Genomic DNA, 8,253 nt, shown 5'->3' on the forward strand with positions numbered 1-8,253 from the left:
CTTGACTGTGAAAGTTTCTAATACTTGGCTTGTTTTTGATGACCTTGATAGTTCTGAGGAGTACTGGTCAGGAATTTTGTAGAATGTCTTTTAATTGGGATTTGTCTGATATTTTTGTCATAATTAGACTGAGGTTATGTGTTTTTGGAAGGAAGACCACAAAGTCACAAAGGTAAAATGCAATGCTGATCACGTTGTATCAAGGACAACATACTATACACATGACTTATTACTGTTTAAGTTAACCTTGATCACCTGGATGAGGTAGTGTTTGTCAGATTTCTTCACTGTGAAGTTACTCCTATCCCACCCTATACTGTACTCTTTGGAAGAAAGTCAGTATGTACAGCTCAAACTTACAGAATGGGGAGTTATGCTCTACCACCTTGAGGATGAAGTATCTGTATACATTATTTGAGATTCTTTTGCACGGGAGATTTGTCTCCTCCATTTATTTACTTATTTATTTATTTATTTATTTAGTTATTTATTTACATCAGTATGGACTCATGGGTATAGATTTTATACCTTGGGTTGTAATCTAATACTATTTTACTTGTTTTCTTGCTCAAATTGTCCCAACTTTTGCCATTGAGAGCTCTTTCTATTGGCTGTTGTATGCTTACCCTTTGAAATACCACTATAATGTGGGTTTGTTTTGGGGGATTTTTTTGGAGTAATTTTTTACTTTCTGGTATTGCATTTACTCATCTTCAGTGGGTCATATTCATGACTCCAGGCCTAGAATTGGCCATTTCTTTAATGAGCTTTTGTCTTTTAATGAAAGAATGACATTAGAAAGCAAGATCTGGGCACTAGGGGTGTTTATTAATATGGGGGTGCCATTACTTCTAGGTCTTTTAAGCAGAAGAGAGCAAGAAAACATATATATGTATATATCAACTTGTGTGTGTGTGTGTATATATATATTTCTATATGTAACCATCTATACTTATTTTAAGCTAAAACATGAGTTCATACTGATTTCTCCAACTCTAATTCATTACCATAGTGATCATTCTAGCTTCCTCTTTTTGCTTGTCAAAAACCTCCCACTCCAGCAGTGAAAAACCTGGCTCCTACCATCTGCCATCCATTTACATATGCTTTAATCCCAGTATACATGTATAGCAGAATCAGAATTGTTAACCTGTATTCCCATGGAAGCAACTTTATTAGCTGGAGTACAGTAGTTATATGCAATTAATTTTGCCTTTAGTCTTCCTGTATTCACTCACTTCTGAACTTACTTATTAGTACCTTTTCTCCCCTACCCATTTTGCTGAAATTGTTTCATACATTTGTAGTAAGTTAAATTCTTTTGTCACATTCTGCATTCCAGGATCACATGCTAAGATCCCCTGAACTCCTAAATGCCTTTTTAAAATTTTTCACCCATTGAGGTTCACTCTTTGTGTTGTAAAGTTCCATGGATTTTGTCAAATATATAAAGAGATGTACCCGCCATTACAGCATCATACAGAATAGTTTCACTGCCTTAAAAATACTGTGCTTCACCTTTTCAACCCCCATTCCTCTCCTTGAAACCCTGTTAACTATTCTAAAACTGTTTTGCCTTTTTCAGAATGTCATATAATTGGCATCAAACAGTATGTAGCCTGTTCAGACTTACTTTTTTCACTTAGCAATATGTGTTTAAGATTTATCCATGTCTTATTATGGCTTGATAGCTCACTTCTTTTTGTCACTGAATAATACTCTACATTTTATCATTGAATAATTGTACTACTGTTTATTCATTCATTTGTTGAAGGACAAATTGGTTGCTTTCAATTTTCAATTTAAACTTGCTAGAAACATTCATATGTAGGTTTTTGTGTGAATATAAGTTTTTAAATCTTTTGGGTATGTACCTTGGAGTGCAATTGCTGGATTATATGGAATGACTACGTTTAGCCTCGTAAGAAACTGCCAAACTTGGCCAGATGTGATGCCTCATACCTGTAATCCCAGCACTTTGGAAGGTTGAGGTAGGAGGATCACTTGAAGCCAAGAGTTCCAGACCAGCCTGGGCAACAAAGAGAGACCTCATCTCTACAAAAAATTTAAAAATTAACCAAGCATGGTGATGTGCACACCTGTGTTCCCCGCTACTCAAGAGTCTGAGATGGGAGAACTGCTTGAGCACAGGAGCTTGAGGCTACAGTAAACTACGACTGGTCATGCCACTCCACTCCAGCCTGTCTCTTAAAAATAATTAAAATTAAAAAAATTAGAAACTGCCAAACCCTGATTCAGTACCATAGTTATCATTCTAGCTTCCTCTCCTTTCTGCTTCTAAATGATCATCCCTTTTTGTATTCCCATCAGCAATGAATGAGAGTTTTTGCTGCTCCACAACCTCAACAGCAATTAACGTGATTAGCCTTTTGGATGTTGGCCATTCTAACAACTGTATAGTTGTATTTGTATTTCGTTCATTCTTTCTTTTTTTTGAGACAGGTTCTCACTCTGTTGCCCAGGTTGGAGTGCAATGGTACAATCTCAGTTTACTGCAATCTCCACCTCCCAGGTTCAAGTGATTCCCATGCCTCAGCCTCCAGAGGAACTACAGGTTCGTGTCACTATGTCTGGCTAATTTTTGTATTTTTTGGTAGAGACAGGGTTTCACCATGTTAGTCAGGCTGGTCTTGAACTCCTGACCTCAAGTGATCTGCCCACCTTGGCCTCCCAAAGTGCTGGGATTACAGGCGTGAGCCATCACACCTGGCCATTCATTGTTATTTCAATTTGCAGTTCATGACAGCTAATGTTGAACATCTTTACATATGCTTTTTTTGCCATTTGTATATTTTGTTTGGTGAGGCATCTGTTGAAATCTTTTGCCCATGTTTTGGTGAGTTGTTTTCTTATCGTTGAGTTATAAGACATCTTTGCATATTTTAGACACAAGTCCTTTATCAGATATGTTTTGCAAATATTTTCTTACTGTTTGTGGCTTATGCTTTGATTCTCATAACTATCTCTGACAGAGCAGAATTTTTAAATTTTAATACAGTCCAACAATTATTTTTCTTTTATAGATTATAATTTTGGTATTATATCTAAAAACTTATTGCCAAACTCAGAAATCACATATTTTCTTTCCAGTCTTTTTTATGCCTATATATTTTATCAACATGAGATTGTACTGTATATACTGCACTGCAACTTGCTTTTCATTCTTAATGATATATTGCAAACTTTTCTCACACTGTTAGATATTCTTCTAGAGCATCTTTTCATTAACTGCTTGGTATCTTCTTACATAGATGTACCAGTATTAAGTCAACCCTCTCATGTTGAATAATATATTTTTAGATTTACTGAATCATTATACACATTTCTGAAAAATTGTTTCAAATTAAAACTTATTGGATTAAATAAGGGGTTCTTAGTCTCTGAAGTGAAGAAACAATTATAGCCTTTCTTTTCTCCTTCCACAGATATTTAATGAATCTGGACTGGGTATGAGGTTCATGAGAGGCTCACTCTATTAAAACCTGGGATTGCAGCAGTGAACTGGAGTTCCTGCCCTTAGGGAGGAGGTTATGTTCTAGTAGAAGAGTCATAAAAAAACAAAACAATATGACTTTTGATAGTTATCATTGTAATAAGGAATACAAAGGAGGGTAAGGGGGTAGTGATGGAACCTGTCTTCAGGCTTTAGGCAGGAAAGACAATGAACACATTAAGGACGGGTAAATTGGAGAAGTGTTAGAGGCTGAGAAATCTTGCTGAGATTTCTGAACTGCTACAGCAGGAGTAAAGAAAGGCAGAGCCAGAAGGTTAGAGAATATAGAGAATGAATTTTCAAAATAGGAGCAATTCTGAGCAATGACAAGTGCCCCAGTGTGACTGGGGAAGGGATAGATGGAATGACAAAAGCTACAATCAGTGGAACTGTGATGAACCATTAGGTTAGGGTCCTGAATGGTCATCTGCATGAAGTCTCACAGGATGGCAGCGGAACTCAGTTGAGGAAAAATTCCAGCAGGTCAATGAACTGTTCAGAATGAGGTGGAGTCACTGGAGGTCAGAGTTGACGGAGATGAGTGGAGGAAGAAGTCATACAGCTGGCCAGGCGCAGTAGCTCATGACTGTAATCCCAGCACTTCCGGACGCCGAGGCGGGCGAATCACCTGAGGTCAGGGTCTCGAAACCCCGTCTCTACTAAAAAAAACACACCAAAAAACAAATAGTAGCCGGGCGTGATAGTGGGCGCCTGTAATCCCAGCTACTCGGGAGGCTGAGGCAGGAGAATTCCTTGAACCCGGGAGGCGGAGGTTGCAGTGAGCCAAGATAGCGCCACAGCACTCCAGCCTGGGCGACAGAGGCTCCGTCTCAAAAAAAAAAAAAAAAAAAAAAAAAAAAAAAAAAAAAGTCACATAGCTAAATGGCAGTGCCTTAAACGGAATGGGGATTTTTGTGCAATACAACAAAACCCAGCGGTCTGGAAGTGGCAGGTATGACTTTTTTTTTTTTTTTAAATGCCGACTCCAATTCCCAACCCCTGGGCTCAGAGTAAGAAAATGAGCTAGAGCTGTCTCCTGAAGCCTGTCAATAATAAGGAGCAGCCATCTTAGGTGAGGCGGGTTTTAACCAGGGCAGTGAGGCAGGGAAGGGGAAGGAGCTTTCTGTGAGGAGCTGAAGGGTGCAGGGGAGCTTGTTTATCATGTTTCAGTGAAAATCTCTGGGAAGGAGGGAAGCGGTGAAACCTGAGGGAGGGGAGAGGAAGCACGGAGCAAAACCAGGACGTGGGTGGAGGACACAGGTGATAAGAGTTGCTTCTGTTTTGAGCCATAGCCAAGAAAAATGTAGACCTCAAGGTTTTAAAGGAACTCTGGGAGAAAGTGCCTTGATGTCAGCGCAATTTGAAGCTCAAATGAAGCTCATGGTTAGCGTCCTGCTGTGGTCATTAGGTCAAATTGAAGCCACTTCTGGAAAGCGATAAAGTAAGTCATGCTATAAACCACATTATAGGCAGTTGCTTATATTCAGAGGAGAACAAAATCGTTTAAATACCTTCAAGCACTTCAGAAATGCCCATTCATCCTCAAATTGATTTAATTAGAAGTCACTCAATTTCTTTAAGGGAATTCCCTTGAGAAACTGTCTAAATTATATTTCCTCACCTTACCTGCTGGTAGTGTGTACCTGAAAATAATGGAACTATATTTCTTTAGATATGTTTAATAATTACAAAATCCACTTGACCACCTGTTCTGAAATAGCATGTGCCTGTGTCACTCTCACCCTATAGCTATTTTCCTGTGGGCCAAAACAAATTCTCCTGAGCTCTCCACTCAAGTTCCAATATTTCTTTGTGCTTCCTCTCCCCTCTCCCAATGGCTCTAGCAGTGTAGGTTGGAGGAGAATTCTGGCTAATCTCACCTCCACAGGGAGAGGCAGTATTAGGAAGCATTACTGCCCAAATTAGGCGACAGGTCATGATTTTCCCATAACTGGAGATGGCAGGTTTTTAAACATTTTTTAAAACTTGTAACCTACCTTTTCATCACATAAAAATGACAGTTTTGAAGTTATTTTCCTATGCCTAGATCATCATTCTTGAAATGCTACTCCGGTGTTAAGGGAAGTGATAAGTTCCAATACATTTGCCATATTACACAGGAATAGTTTCGTATTTGAAAGAGCCTGAATCTAAATAGGTAGTTGTTGCTATTAAGTTTACTATATTTGAGCCTATTTGTCTTAAAAAAGAGTATAACACAAAATATAGTTAAATATGTATAAAATAATAAAAATAGGTAAAATAATTGTAGATAGGAAAACATTTATAAATTTAAATGTCTAAAACGACATTAATTATGGAAATATGTAAAATGTACAAATAAAATATGTATAAATAAAATATAGTTAAAATCATTAAGGATTCTCTGTTATATGTAGTCACAATAAGATTTTGAAAAAAATTTTGGAAAGGCTTTTTTTTTTTTTTGACTCTACCAATTATATTTAAATTATTTGTCAAGAGTTTGGTCCAAATGCTGTAAATATATTGTTCCTTTTGTCATAATTTTCAGCTGAAAGGCTGGTAGCCTTTTCAGTAACATAAACTTTTGGAGGGGATGACCTTTACTTAGGATAAGAGGAAAAAACCTCTAAACAACAACAGTAACTTCCCAATTTGATATAATTTGGATATTTGTTCTCTCACATCTCATGTTGAAATGTAATCCCCAGTTTTGGAGGTGGGACTGGTGTGAGGTGTTTGGGTTATGGAGTGGGTCCCTCATGGCTTGGGGCCGACTTCGCAGTAGTGACTATTTCTTGAGAGATCTGGTTGTTTAAAAGTGTGTAGTACCTTCCCCCACCACTCTCTTGTTCCTGCCTAGTGAGATACCTTCTCCTGCTTTGCCTTCCACCGTGATTGTAACCTTCCTGAGGCCTTACCAGAAGCACAATCCAGTGCTACACTTCCTGTACAGCCTGCAGAACGGTGAGCCAATTGAACCTCTTTTCTTATAAATTACCCAACCTCAGGTATTTCTTTATAGCAATGCAAGAACAACATAACATACAAATTAACAAACACGTGGGGCCAGGTAATAAAAAGTCAGGCTCAAGAGGTCAGGGGAGACAATCTTCCTTAGGTTCCAAGATGGTTAAAAAAATTATACTTATCTGGAAAAAAGTGGTATGTTAAAATGAACTCTCTGTACTAAAACCAGAAAGGGAGTAGCAAAATTGAAATACAAATATACCAACGCTTATGGGAGGACATTCTGCTGGGTTGATGTTGTCTCTTGACCTGAAAATTAAGAGTACTTCTGTGTAGGCTGAATCTCCCTTCCCCCAAATAGGTAACAAGTAAGCTTGCAGTTGTGTTGTGTGATATGCAACATACCCAGAGAATATTCTATAAGGGGATTCAGAATCTTAGTCTACTCTGTTGGCTTAGTAGATTGTCAACCAAGAGTCAGCCAATCTTGAATCTACTCTGTTGGCTTAGTTCAGGTTAGCAGCCAATCTCCATATGATAATTTTGTTAAGTATAACTGAACTCATACAATGAAATGAATTTTGGGGGATCAGGGGCATAATATTTTGGACTGTCATCTCGGTAGATCTGGAAAGCACAGCATTGCATCAAAAAGTATTATTTCTGAGGTTTAATATCTCATAGAGTTTTCCTTGCTAGGTTTTGAACTTGCTTGAGGCCTGTCACTCTTCTTTTTCTCTTTTGTCTCCCTTTTGGAATGAAACCGCCTTTGCAAAGATAATGACAGTGAGAGAGATCTAACATGACTGACTCCATCTTGCTGCTAGTCTCACAGGCTGGCTGTCCTTGCTCATTCCTGGGTATAGGCCAAGCTAACTTTGGGAGAAATTTAGTTTATAGTTTAATCTTAAAGCAAGAATGATAATAGCCCCTCCCCAAACTAAGCTGCCTTTTGTAAAACTAATGAAAGGCCATGAGGTTAGGATTATGAGAGGGGCATGAAGTTTGCTAAAATGTAGATGTAGTTAAATGATACCAACTATTGTTCTAGAGGTCACAAGATTTGTGACTTCCCCAATTACTTCTGTGGATAATGTCACTCCTGTAGAACTTAAGATTGGTCTTTTGAGATATTTTTCAGACTTTTGCATTTTGGCAGATGACTAACCCCACTCACAGGTGACTGACCCTACCCAGAGGCAGACTCAGGGCACAAGTACAATTTTCCACACTGCTATGATTGCATCCCCAACCCATTAGCACCACTCATTCCCTAGTCCCCTGCCCACCAAACCGTCCTTGAAAACCCCTAAACTTAGAGCCTTTCGAGAGATTGAGTAATAACTCCATCTCTTGCATGGCCAGCCTTGCATCAATTAAACTATTTCTTTATTGCAATGCCACGGTCTCACTGAATTGATTTTGTCTGTGCAGCAGGTAGGAAGAACTGGTTGGGCGATTACAAGAATGGGATATCTCTTCTGTGCCTGAATCACCATTGTATTTTGGAAGCACTAACTTGTTTGGCTTCACAGGTTCACTGCTAGAGAGAAATTTTGCTTTAGGACGAATAGTACCTTGAGATTTACCCATATCACATTTAGATGATATTGAGATGAGACTCTCTGGACTTTAGATTTTAGAGTTGATTCTGGAATGAGTAAAGACTTTTGGGGCTGTTGGGATAGAATAAATGCATTTTTCATGTGAGAAGGACATAGATTTGGGGGAATTAGGGGCAGAATGTAATAGACTAAATGTTTATACCCTCCCCACCAAATTCATAT

At 38.4% G+C, this 8,253-nt stretch overlaps 1 long non-coding RNA gene across 1 annotated transcript; it reads left to right on the forward strand.

Moving 5' to 3' along the window:
• The first annotated feature begins 1,726 nt into the window (after positions 1–1,726).
• Positions 1,727–7,169, forward strand: LOC140713192 (uncharacterized). Its single transcript, XR_012095083.1, has 3 exons — positions 1,727–2,575; positions 3,447–4,955; positions 6,360–7,169. It is a non-coding gene; the product is annotated as an uncharacterized lncRNA (long non-coding RNA).
• The last annotated feature ends 1,084 nt before the right edge of the window (positions 7,170–8,253 follow it).

The sequence above is a fragment of the Chlorocebus sabaeus genome, chromosome 13 (genome assembly GCF_047675955.1).
Source record: "Chlorocebus sabaeus isolate Y175 chromosome 13, mChlSab1.0.hap1, whole genome shotgun sequence".
Lineage (NCBI taxonomy): Eukaryota > Metazoa > Chordata > Mammalia > Primates > Cercopithecidae > Chlorocebus > Chlorocebus sabaeus.